The following is a 13,188-nucleotide window of genomic DNA, read 5'->3' on the forward strand; positions in this document are numbered from 1 at the left end:
CTCGCGAATGTTTTCCTTTCCTCAGAATCTGGTACAAGTCGCGCGAGAATGGCTCGTCCGTTCAGAAGGCTGCATGGGACGCAAAGGTGAGGCGCGCTGGAAGATTAGGAGATCCGTGCTTCTAGCATGTTCGCGCTGTGTGTGGCTTAAGACTCGCGTTGTAGACGCTCACACCAGGCTAGTGGTCTGGCAGGAACGCTGACCTTAGAGGTGAGTCAAGGGATATTCCTCACGGGGCTGCGAGTTCACTGAACCTGTGTTTCACCCGGGTTTCTCATTTTCGACTTCTGGGCCTGTGAGGTGCCGACTTTGCGGTCTAGCGAGAGAGGCCCGACGGTCCCTGCGACTGTGTGCGCGCCTGCGCGGGGTGGGGCGGTGCAGGGAGCACCGCACAAATCCAATGGCGACTAGCGTTGAAGTAAAAGACACCCGGGGCTGAGGAGCTTTCCAGAGATCCGAAGTTGAGACGGGGAAAGAATCTGAGGCAGTAAGATGAGGGCGTGGAAAGAGTGGAAGAGATGGAGAACTGGCAGTGGCCACACTAAGCACTTACAGGGGAGAAAGACACGTTAAAAAAAATGCGTATCATGAAGCAAACCGAGAACAAGGATTTCAGCCCCATTATTTCAATTATGTTTTACGGTGGGGGCCCACTTTGTGTTCCAGATAGGGTGCCTGCAGAATTTGGCCTTGCCTGGAGAATCTGATTGTGTGCTAACCACAAATAGACCAGAGCCAACTTTTACAGCAGAAAGACAAACTAAAAATGCCCTGGTCCAGAATTTTGCCTGAAGGTATTTTCCTCCATGAAACTCATAATCACTAGGGAAGGCCACAGTTTGGTGTAAGGAACAGTATTGAGTGTTTTTTTGGTTTTTTGGTTTTTTGGTTTTTTTTGCTTGACTCTTACATTAGGCTAACTTTTCTCCAAAGAGCCATTTGCAGTTTTCCCATTTGGATCTTAGGTCATCTGGAGATGGCATTTGCTATGTTTCAGATCCACATTTTGCCCTGCCTTTTTCTCTCCCATTTCCATCTCCACAGCTTTTTCTCTTATCTCCATGCAGCTAGTTTTTGAATGGCTCCATCTGTTGGTGCAGGCTGCTCCAGTTCCTGAGCTAAACTTCAGAGTTGAAACAGTTTATCACAGCTTCAGCCTGCCCACCTGTTGAGAGCTGGGTATTAAATTTCATTGCCTGTGTCGCCTACTGTCTGGTTTTCTAGGACTGCGGTCCTGCAGTTTTAAATGTCAACACTTTTTTCCATGGAGGAACCCTCCTGCCTTAATCTCACTTTTCATCTTTTTAAACACATGGCTTCTTTCAAAGCTTTTTCATTCTATTTTCTGAATATATCCATTAGCCAGGAAGAATTTGCAGCACTTTAATTACTATTCAACCAAATAGGGATGCTGATAAATGTTTAAAATTATATCATGCAGGTGTAATTATTTCTGTTTTATTCTGTCACACTTTATATCCTGAGGAAGGTTTTTTTTTCCTGATTACATGTTAGTGTGTGTTCTGGTTTCTCTTGTCCAGGAGTGATGGTCCAACCCACTCTTCTACAGAAATCTTTCCAGGTGCCTTTCCCAGTGGATGGAAGCCTAGGTTCTGCACCCCCAGGAACCCTGGAGAATGGAAGCTGGAGAGGTGGAGAAGCAGACCCAACACAGAAGAGGACCATCCCTCACCACCATCGCCGGCCTTCCTTACGGTGTGCTTCCGGTACATTATCTCATTTAAGACCCACTTAGTCCTGCACCTGAGTTAGCCTTGGTGTCTGAGAGGAAGCTGAAGATCAGAGACATGAGACACTTTCAAAAGTCATGTGTCAAGCAAGTGGCTGAGTTAGAACACAATATTTTTGAGTTCTAAATCTGTGTTTTTCCCAGTATCCCAGAGTTTAAGGACTTCGGGTCCTGGCTAGGACCAGCATCTCTGCTTGCTCACCTGTGTTCCTTTAGTCCCTTCAGAGCCATTTATAGTACAGTAGTCCCCACCTATCCCTGGGGGATATGTGCCAAGACTTCAGTGAATGCCTAAAAGTCTGGATAGAACCAAACCCTAGATATGCTATGTTTTTTCCAATACATGCATACCTATGATAAGGTTTAATTTATATAGTAGACACAGTAAGGCATTAGCAGCAAAACTAATAATAAAATAGAGCAATTATAATATACTATAATAAATATTATATGAATGATTCTCTTTAAAAAATATCCTCTCTTTTAAAAAATGCCTTTTCTGTCTTAACTAAGCACTTAATACATACTGTGGCTATAACTTTTGCAACTTCAGGTACAACAGCAAAACTAGCACAAATTCCTTTTTCCTTCTTCATAATTTCACAGATAGAAGATTGGGTTTTACTCTAGATCTTAGCAACCTTAGCATATGACTTTTTTTTCCCTTGAGAATTTTCTCCCTTTTACTTGAAGGAAGCACTTTACAGCTTCTCTATGGCATTTCTGAATTGCTAGTATCACTACTCTTATGCTTTGGGCCATTAGCTGAAAGAAGGATTACTTAAACACAAGCGCTGTGTTACTAAAACAGTCGAACTGATAACTGATACTAAGTGACTAAGGGCAGGACAAGCTGGACAAAGTCATGATTCACATCCTGGACTGGACAGAGCAGGACAGGGCATGATTACACTACCCAGCATGGTGTATAGTTTAAAACTTATGAATTGTTTGTTTCTGGAATTTTCTGTTTAATATTTTTGGACCATGTTTGAGCATGGGTAACTGGAACCTCAGAAAGCAAAACCATGGAGAAGGGAAGACTGCTGTATCAGCTGCAGGGTAGTAACAGTATTAACAGGACACTTAATGAGTTATCAAGCTTTCTAGAAAATGTTAAGAGAAAGTTGGGTGTGTCGTTTTACTGGTGAATAATATAAATTATTTTAAAATTAAATAGAAAAGGGATACATTAATGGTGCATGTCATGCAATTAAATGTCCATAACTTTAAAAGACAAAATCCAAGTTCAGGACACTGATTTTAGAAGCTCACATCAGGCTAGCCCCCAAAGCTACTCGGAAGGCCCACATTCCTTCTCTGCTACAAAGTCTAATAATGTTGAAAATCGAGAAGCATTGTTTTTGCTTAAATACCTTCTTGAATGGATTATATTTCTTTTTGCTAGCAATTCTACCATTTCCTTGAAGGCGGGGACTGAGAGAGAAGTAAGAATCTAAGTGTTCCCTTGTGTACAGATGGAAGTGTCCAAACAAAAAGATGGTTTTACAGCGTTTCCAATTTGTGGTGCTGCCCTTCCCTCACAACTGTATGTTTATTTTTAACGTGGATGTCAGCATTCTTGCCTTCTAAGGTGGTTGACCTAGTTGTCAGTCACAAAGTAAGACCACAGCCTAATAGGTTAATGGCAGAATGTACCTTTGATAGGAAGTATTTGAAGAGTGTGTCATTTATAAAAGAGAAGAATCTTCAGGGAAGAAAAAATAAAGGTTGACCTTAGTGCTTGGAGCTTAGAAAAGTAAAAGAAGGAACTTTGACTTCTGTTCTGTTTCTGAAATTTAGCGTGACTCTCTAACAGGACTGGAGGACTGGAGTCCATTCCAGAAAGGCAGAGAGTTTTTGAAATTGATATCCAGCTTTCTAAGATGATGTTGATATGCTGGTGTTCAGAGTCAACTCTTCAGTTGAAACCTTTTGCCTCATTTTCTCCATGTTAAGTTATCAGTGTTATTTCTTGTTACTCCCAGTGATTTTCATTCTGAGGCTGCTACCTGGTCTCTTGGGACATTAATATTTATGATTGTCAGTGCCCATATCATTGCTCCTGGGACAAATTAGCAACTTATTTAAGCTCATCAAAAATAGATCCACTCTTCCTGTGATGAGTATCATTGCCTTTGTGCTTTAAATTATAAATGGCCGCTTTGGTATAAGTGCTAAATTTCTGACAAAATTCTAGTGTAAAAGTGAAACTAGTTTGTAAGTGGCTATTGTAAAAGAAATCCAAAACTCTTAAATAGCAAAAGTATGGATTTTCTTTCTTTGCTTGTTTTTCACTTTGCTCATATTTTATTTTAAAAATGTGCTTAAAAGTTAAATGGTTCTAAATGGCTGAAAGTGAAAAAGATACCAGGCTAATTGAGTCTTTTTTTATAGCTGAGCCCCACTACCCAGAAGCAAAAATATTCAACTCTATTAGCTATTTGTTCAGGTATTTATATTAATATCTCTAGATGTCATGTTTACATTGTGGTTTGTGGATTTAGACATTCAGATGTCGTTTGTTGATTTATTCCTATGATTGATTAGGGTTTAGCCAGAACACATGCCCACCTGCACATTTCTTCTCTATATTGCCAGTAGATATACTCTGGTTAAGTCAGTATTCAGTATTTATGTTTCTTGCTGAAGTAACTGACCTTACTGAAATATACTCTCAAACAATAGTTTCTCAAACTGGAAACAAGAGTTTCCAGTTAGTGAAACATGGCTATGTTTAATACATTGCAAATTTTTTTTTTCTTTTCTATGTGTTTATTACAAATTCATCCAGAATGGTTTCATTTTTCACACATTGTCCCAGAACTGTCCTACATTATCCAGAGTTGATCCTTTGTTTCATGCATCCTGTTTACTCATTTCTCGGCTTATTCTACTTCTTAGTAGAGTACATCCTTCAAAAGTTTTCTAAGAAGACAGGTACTGAAAAGGTACCTGTCATTCTGTTTATTTTAACCTTAAGTTTGAGTGGTTTGGCTGGGTATAGAATCCTATGATGGAACTGGTTTTTCTTCAGAATTTTGGATGCATTGTCTTTTAGTTTTCAGAAATGCTGCTAAGCAGTCTGAAAACATTACTTTTGATCTTTTGTGTTTTACGTATTTCTATCTATGAAGGTTTTATTTTTTCACTTAATTCCTAATGTTCTGAAATGTCATATAATATGTCCTGGGGGAGGTTGTTTTTCTGTTCATTGTGGCAGACAGGCAGAAACGGTCCCTGTCAATGGTGAGATATTTTGTTATTTCTTTCATTCCTCCCACACTTTACCTCATTCTTTCTTTATGATAGTTCTACTATAATTTTTTATCTTCTGGATTTTTTATACTTTATTTTCTATTTTCCATTTTTGGCTTTCTTGCTCATGTTTCTAATTTGCCTCCATTTTATTTTAGTAATTTCTATAATTTTTAATATTCAAAATGTATTCTTCTCTAAACCTCCTATAAAAAGTTGTATTATATTTTTGTTTTGTGGATATAATATCCTTTCTTATCCCTTTGAGGATATTAGAGGTATTGTTGCTCATAATCTTTCTTTTCCTGTTCCCTTTATAGTCTCAGTTTCCTCTGACTTCTTTTTCATTTGTTTAGACTGTTTATCAAATTAGAAGCTCTTATCAATTTGATTGTCCCTGGATGTCCATTTATATTTAACAGTGAAATATTACATCTGTGATATAAAAACTCTGCATACCTGGAAAAGATTTATCTATGGGTAGAATTCACTGTAGAGCAGTTGGGTTTTGAAAGAGTGTATCAGTTTCTGGGTCTTTTTGTGTTAGGTTGGTCATCTCTATAAGAAGATCCTTTAATATTTTGCCTGAAGTGTGTACTTGGCTGCTAACAGTCTGGGAAGCAAGAGTAAGGGAGCAGGCTTTCATTTAATGCCATTTCAGCCTTGTGTTCAGCCTTCTCCGTTGTTCTCTGTGTTCTTCAGTCAGTGGATTCTTGTCATTAGCCTTTTCCTGCTTTGGTTGGGAGGTGGGAAAGGTAGTAATTAGTTAGCCATGTGGAGTAGCAGAGAGTACTTGAAGGTATAAGCTCCCATTTGTAAACTTTGAAGCATTTTCCCTGTTTTAAGCCCATGTACCATTTCTAGCTTCTGTAATACCAGTTGACTCTAAATCCTGAAAATATATAGGGCATCTCAGGTCTAATTCTCAGTAGAAAGATTTTCCTCTTGAAGTACTTAGTTTTTCTAGTCTGGTTTTCTCAAGTAGGGTCTCCACTCTTCAATCTGCATACTATCTCCCCAAAAGGTATGGACGTCTCCAGTCCACTGCTGTGACGTTGCCTGCCTCTGCCCCCACTATTTATGTATTTTATTTGATTACTAGTGTTTTAATGTGATTTTAGAGAGAGATCATATAAAAATCCTGTGTTAATTTTTAAAATTCTGTTTAAAATAGGCACCATGGTTTGACTGGAAGAAGTTTCTTTTCTACTAATTAGGGGAAGATAAGAGACATAAAACATGCCCTGTGTATCTTTAAATTTTTATTACTTTGAGATCTGCTTAACTATGACTAAGTGAAACTATTTTTGCTCCAATCTTCAGTCCTTAACCAATCCTCAGTCCTTAAATCCACTAAAATTTAAATATTGAGTAAGGAAATGGCTGCCACCCAACCCACAAATCCCAAACCACACCAAAAATTTCTGCGAACTATTCCCTGAGGTGAAAACACCAACACATCTAATTCGAGGCAATGCAGTTTACAGCTCATCCTGGTTCTGAAATCTTGTTGTTGTTCGTTGTTCAGTTGCTCAGTCGTGTCCGACTCTTTGCGACCCCATGGACTGTACTCTACCAGGCTCCTCTGTCCATGGGATTTTCCAGGCAAGAATACTGGAGTGGGTTGCCATTTCCTCCTCCAGGGGGACTTTCCGACCAAGGGATTGAACCTGTGTCTCATGTCTCTTGCGCTGACAAGCAGCCAGGGGTAGGGGGTGGGGTGGGGGATCTTTACCACTAGCACCACCTAAAGGTACTGCTGAACTAAAAGCAATTGGGTATATTTGACAAGGAATTAAAGGAGAGATAGGAGCTAGTTAAAATAATTGGCTAATTTGAAAGTGGAAATGAAAAGAGATTAAATAGAATTCAGAAATTTGGTACAACATAGAGTCAGCATAGCTGATTTCTTTTATTTGAAAATGTAAGAGATAAATTTAAGAAAGTCTTTAGATCCATTAAAACTCAGTCTTTTGGAATAGACCAAATTAAGAGTATAACCTTCACCTCTAAAGGTAAAGTTACAATATCAAAGTGAATTAAGAAGCCTCAAAGCAAAAATAAGATTAAGGGCATAGCATGATAAGAAGAGGGGCAGAGCATTTCTGGAGTAGCTCACCAGCTCTAGGGTAACCTAGTTTAAAGCTAGAGATATGAGGACCAAAAAACCCAAAGAAGCACAATTTATGTGAAAAACATGTTCTTAAAAAGATCTCTGGCACATGGAACTTTCTGGAATGGAATGCATGAGAAATTTCTTACATTTTGAGAGTTTGCTGTCAAATATATCATGAGGCTGTATTTAAATATTCTGTAACTGAGTCTTGGACACCTACCCATCGTGTGCAGGATAATGAAAGTGAAAAGTGAAAGTGAAAGTCATACAGTCATGACTCTCTGCTACCCCATGGACTATACAGTCCATGGAATTCTCTAGGCCAGAATATTGGAGTGGGTAGCCTTTCCCTTCTCCAGGGGATCTTCCCAACCCAGGGATTAAACTCAGATCTCATGCATCACAGGTGAATTCTTTACTAGCTGAGCCACCAGGAAAGCCCAAGAATACTGGAGTGGGTAGCCTATCCCTTCTCCAACGGATCTTCCCCACTCAGGAAATGAACCGGGGTCTTCTGCATTGCAGGAGGATTCTTTACCAACTGAGCTATCAGGGAAGCCCCATGAGCAGAATGAGGGCTGGGAAAGTTGTGCACTTGTAAGAAGAGTGTGTCCCCCGATACCCACTTCAGAGACAGCAAAGAGGAGAAAAAGGAAGAACCGTTACATACTGGGGCCAGGGATCACAAAGAACAGTGGACAAGGAAGCTTTTCCCAAGAGAAAAGTCAGGACTTAAGCATGGGATCATTCTTCATCCAAGAGAGGGCCCTTCACAGTGTTGTCCTAGCTAGCCATGAAAGGGTTACTTTTCATGTTTTAAATAAGTTATCTTGAAAACAACTCAGAAAACTGATCTTACAGAAACTTTTACAATTGAAAGGTCTCTTCTCAGTTCTGTTATATAAACCTTGGGTAATGCTTATTTTGAACTTCAGTGAGATTCACTGTAGTAATTAAAGTGTTATTTCCTGGAGATGTGTTCTGTCACTGATTCCTCCAGTGATAAAGAACCTGCCATACTGAGCTATGACAAAGTTAATCCTAGTATATGGAGCTGATGATAATGAGAGTAATCCAGGAAAGTTAATAATTTAAAAGAAATTTAATATTCTTTGGATATTTGTTTGACTTTTACATGAAGGTGTTATTAGGAGTCTGATTTTATATGGATGGCCAGTAGATACATGAAAAGATGCTCAACATCACTAATGATTCGAGAAAGGCCAAGCAGAGCTATGTTGAGGTACTACTTCATCTTTAAAAAGTCTGTAAGTAACAAATGCCAGCGAGGGTGTGGAGAAAAGGGAACCCTCCTCCATTGTTGGTGGAAATGTAAGTTGGTAACAGCCATGGTGGAAAACAATATGGAGGGTCCTAATAAATCTAAAGGTAGAGCTACTGTGTGATCCAGAAATCCCACTTCTGGATATATATCCAGACAAGACTCTTAATTCACAAAGATACATGCACCCCTGTGTTCAAAGCAGCACTATTCACAACAGGCAAGACATGGAAACCACCTAAATGTCCATTGACAGATAAATGGATAAAAAAGATGTGGCACATATATAAAATGGAATACTACTCGTCCATAAAAAAGGAAAAGTTCATGCCATTTGCAGCAACATGGATGCAACTAGAGATTATCGTACTAAATGAAGTAAGTCAGAAAAAGATGTACCATATGGTATCACTTATATGAAGAACCTAAAATATGACACAAATGAACCTATATATGAAACAGAAACAGAATCACGGACCAACTTGTGGCTGCTGAGAAGAGGGTTGGGAAAAGGATAAACTGGTAGGTTAGGGTTAGAAGATGTAAGCTTTTTATGTATAGAATGGATAAACAACAAGGTCCTACTGTTTAGCACAGCAAGCTATCTTCAATACCCTATGATAACTCCGAGAGTTGCTGATGGACAGGGAGGCCTGGCGTGCTGCAATCCACAGGGTCACAAAGAGTTGGACACAACTGAGTGACTGAACTGAACTGATGATAAATCATAATGGAAAATAATATATTAAAAAAGAATGTATATATATATATATATATATATATATATATATATGTATGTATGTATGTATAACTGAATCACTTTGCTCCTGCTGCTGCTAAGTTGCTTCAGTCATGTCTGACTCTGTGTGACCCCACAGATGGCAGCCCACCAGGCTCCCCCGTTCCTGGGATTCTCCAGGCAAGAACACTGGAGTGGGTTGCCATGTCCTTCTCCAATTCACTTTGCTATACAGCAGTAATTAACATGACATTGTAAATCAACTATAAGTCAATTAAAAAAGAATATGATACTAACAAAAATTGTATACTTCTTTCCTTTCTGTCAAAAATAAGTTTTACATGCGTTACATATAAAACATTTTGTAACATTTGTATTTCTTTCATGTCACTTTTTTCACCCACCATTTGTATTTGGATAGTGTTATTCTTTAACAATCAGTGAAAATAAAATTAACTTACTTGAATGTGTGTGTGCATGCTAAGTTGCTTCAGTTGGGTCCAGCTCTTTGTGACTCCACAGACAGAGGAACCTGGCAGGTTCCTCCGTCCATGGGATTCTCCAGGCAAGCATACTGGAGTGAGTTTCCATGCCCTCCTCCAGGGGATCTCCTGGACATGGGGATTGAACCTGCATCTCCTATGTCTTCTCCATTGGGAGGTGGGTTCTTTACCTCTTGCATCATCTGGGAACCCCAACTTAGCTAACTATAATTGTTAAAATCGTGTTAAAGTTGTGTTTTAATGTTTGTTTCTAGCTTTCACACTGAAAACTGTGGTTCTTAAGATCTGTTCATCCTCACTTTTTATAGTGACTTTTCAAAGCAGGCATCATTTGGGAAGAAAATGAAAAATATTAAGTATTTGCATATTAACATAAGCATTTTTCCCTGAAAATATCACCATGGCATGCAGGAAGCCATGTGGTTTTAGGATATCTGTGGATTATAAGTCCTGAATTCAAGTGATAGTTGAAGGGCTGCTTACACTGGTGGTGGTCTACTGATGTAAAACTCCTCTCTAGAAATTGGCTATTGCTAGCAAGAGTTTTCCTTTTTAATTAACATACTCGGATTCTATTCAGCAGGACCAGGCCCAGGTTATATTTTCTCGTCACTTAGAATTCTGCTTGGAAACCTAAGTTTAAGTCTGTGGTGTTCTCTTGCTTCTATGGAGTGGGAACCCCCAAATTGCTCTTCTGGCTTATTTTTCAGTCAGCTCCTGGTTCCCATTATGCTCACTGAGCAGAAGCTTATGTTTGGAAATTCATTGAGGATTTTCTTTTTTTTTTTTTTTTTTTAGGATTTTCTGTCTTTAATTGATTTGATAATAATTTATATTTAGACTCTTCATATACTGATTAATGCCTGATGAAGATTGTCTCAATCAAGAGCAACCAAGGCAGCAGCAATTCCCACAGCTTATGCTAAATGTCTGAACATACTGTGAAAAGTGAAGGCAAAAACTTAGACTCATTTTTGGAGATTTCCCTTGCCCTACTGACCTCATGGAACTACCTTGGATATTGAATACGTTTTTTCAAAATTTCTTATTTTGTTTATGGCTGTGCTGGGTCTTCGTTGCTGTGCAGGCTTTCTCTAGTTGCTGAGAGTGTGTTCCCTAGTTGTGTTCCCCAGGCTCCTCATTGTGGTGGATTTTCTTGCTGCAGCATATGGGCGCTAGGGCACATGGGCTTCAGTAGTTGCGGCTTGTGGGCTCAGTTGTTACGGCTTGCGGGCTCTAGAGCACAGGCTCAATAGTTTTAGCGCAAGGGCTCAGCTGCTCCACAGCATATGGGATCCTCCTGGATCAGGGCTTGAACCTGGGTCTCCTGCATTGGCAGGCAGATTCTTTACCACTGAGCTACCAAGGAATCCCTGAATAAGTTTTTATGTATGAAAGGACCATTGTAAACAGAGGTGCCAGTTTATTCTTAATGTCACTAACAATAATCTGAAATGTTTGTCTTCTCTGCTTGCCTTTTGTCTGTCAGTAAGAATGGAAATATCTTAGAAAAGTATTGGATATCATATGAAAATAAATATTTCCTTTACTTTGAATTTTTGTAACTTTTTTTGGTTTCCCTTATTCTTCCTGAGGAGAATATTAAGAGAAGTAAATTGAAAAGTGTGAAATCACATCCTGGGCCATAAATCTAGTCTTGGTAAATTCAAAAAAATTGAAATCATTCCAAGCATCTTTTCTGACCACAGTGCAGTAAGATTAGATGTCAATTACAGGAGAAAAACAATTAAAAACTCCAGCATATGGCAGCTGAACAACACACTGCTGAATGACCAACAAATCACAGAAGAAATCAAAAAAGAAATCAAAATATGCATAGAAACGAATGAAAGTGAAAACACAACAACCCAAAACCTATGGGACACGGTAAAAGCAGTGCTAAACGGAAAAGTCATAGCAATACAGGCTCACCTCAAGACACAAGAAAAAAGTCAAATAAATAACCTAACTCTACACCTAGAGCAACTAGAGAAGGAAGAAATGAAGAACCCCAGGGTTAGTAGAAGGAAAGAAATCTTAAAGATTAGGGCAGAAATAAATGCAAAAGAAACAAAAGAGACCATAGCAAAAATGAACAAAGCCAAAAGCTGGTTCTTTGAGAAGATAAATAAAATTGACAAATCGTTAGCCAGACTCAGCAAGAAACAAAGGGAGAAGAATCAAATCAACAAAATTAGAAATGAAAATGGAGAGATCACAACAGACAACACAGAAATACAAAGGATCGTGAGAGACTATTATCAGCAACTATATGCAAATAAATTGGACAACTTGGAAGAAATGGATAAATTCTTAGAAAAGTACGACTTCCCAGAACTGAACCAGGAAGAAATAGAACATCTCAACAGACCCATCACAAGCACAGAAATCGAAACTGTAATCAGAAATCTTCCAGCAAACAAAAGCCCAGGACCAGATGGCTTCACAGCTGAATTCTACCAAAAATTTAGAGAAGAGCTAACACCTATCCTACTCAAACTCTTCCAGAAAATTGCAGAGGAAGGTAAACTTCCAAACTCATTCTATAAGGCCACCATCACCCTAATACCAAAACCTGATGAAAATGCTACAAAAAAAGAAAACTACAGGCCAATATCACTGATGAACATAGATGCAAAAATCCTTAACAAAATCCTAGCAAACAGAATCCAACAACATATTAAAAAGATCACACATCATGACCAAGTGGACTTTATCCCAGGGATGCAAGGATTCGTCAATATCCACAAATCAGTCAATGTAATCCACCACATAAACAAATTGAAAAATAAAAACCATATGATTATTTCAATAGATGCAGAGAAAGCCTTTGACAAAATTCAACATCCATTTATGATAAAAACCCTCCAAAAAAGCAGGAATAGAGGGAACATACCTCAACATAAAAAAGCTATATATGACAAACCCATGACAAACATTATCCTAAGTGGTGAAAAACTGAAAGCATTTCCCCTAAAATCAGAAACAAGACAAGGGTGCCCACTCTCACCACTACTATTCAACATAGTTATGGAAGTTTTGGCCACAGCAATCAGAGCAGAAAAAGAAATAAAAGGAATCAAGATTGGAAAAGAAGAAGTAAAACTCTCACTGTTTGCAGATGACATGATCCTCTACATAGAAAATCCTAAAGACTCCTACAGAAAATTGCTAGAGCTAATCAACGAATATAGTAAAGTTGCAGGAAAAAAAATTAACACACAGAAATCCCTAGCGTTCCTATACATTAACAACGAGAAAACAGAAAGAAATTAAGGAAACAATTCCATTCACCATCACAACGAAAAGAATAAAATACTTAGGATTATATCTACCTAAAGAAACAAAAGGCCTATATATATAGAAAACTATAAAACACTGGTGAAAGAAATCAAAGAGGACACAAATAGATGGAGAAATATACCGTGTTCATGGATTGGAAGAATCAATATAGTGAAAATGAGTATACTACCCGAAGTAATCTATAGATCAATGCAATCCCTATCAAGCTTCCAACGATATTCTTCAGAGAACTAGAAC

At 38.5% G+C, this 13,188-nt stretch overlaps 1 protein-coding gene across 2 annotated transcripts in view; it reads left to right on the forward strand.

Annotated features, from left to right (window-relative positions):
- The first annotated feature begins 25 nt into the window (after positions 1 to 25).
- The window catches only part of STAC (SH3 and cysteine rich domain), a 335,857-nt gene continuing 322,694 nt past the window's right edge, over positions 26 to 13,188 (forward strand). Inside the window, exons 1-2 of one of the 2 annotated variants that reach the window (XM_081527334.1) lie at positions 26 to 210; positions 1,542 to 1,727. The gene's annotated coding sequence lies outside the window, so the exon portion shown is untranslated. The remainder of the gene's footprint in view (positions 211 to 1,541; positions 1,728 to 13,188) is intronic. The other variant, XM_081527335.1, reaches the window with a different exon arrangement.

This window comes from Giraffa tippelskirchi, chromosome 9 (genome assembly GCF_054371585.1).
Source record: "Giraffa tippelskirchi isolate mGirTip1 chromosome 9, T2T-mGirTip1v1.2.pri, whole genome shotgun sequence".
Classification (NCBI taxonomy): Eukaryota; Metazoa; Chordata; class Mammalia; order Artiodactyla; family Giraffidae; genus Giraffa; species Giraffa tippelskirchi.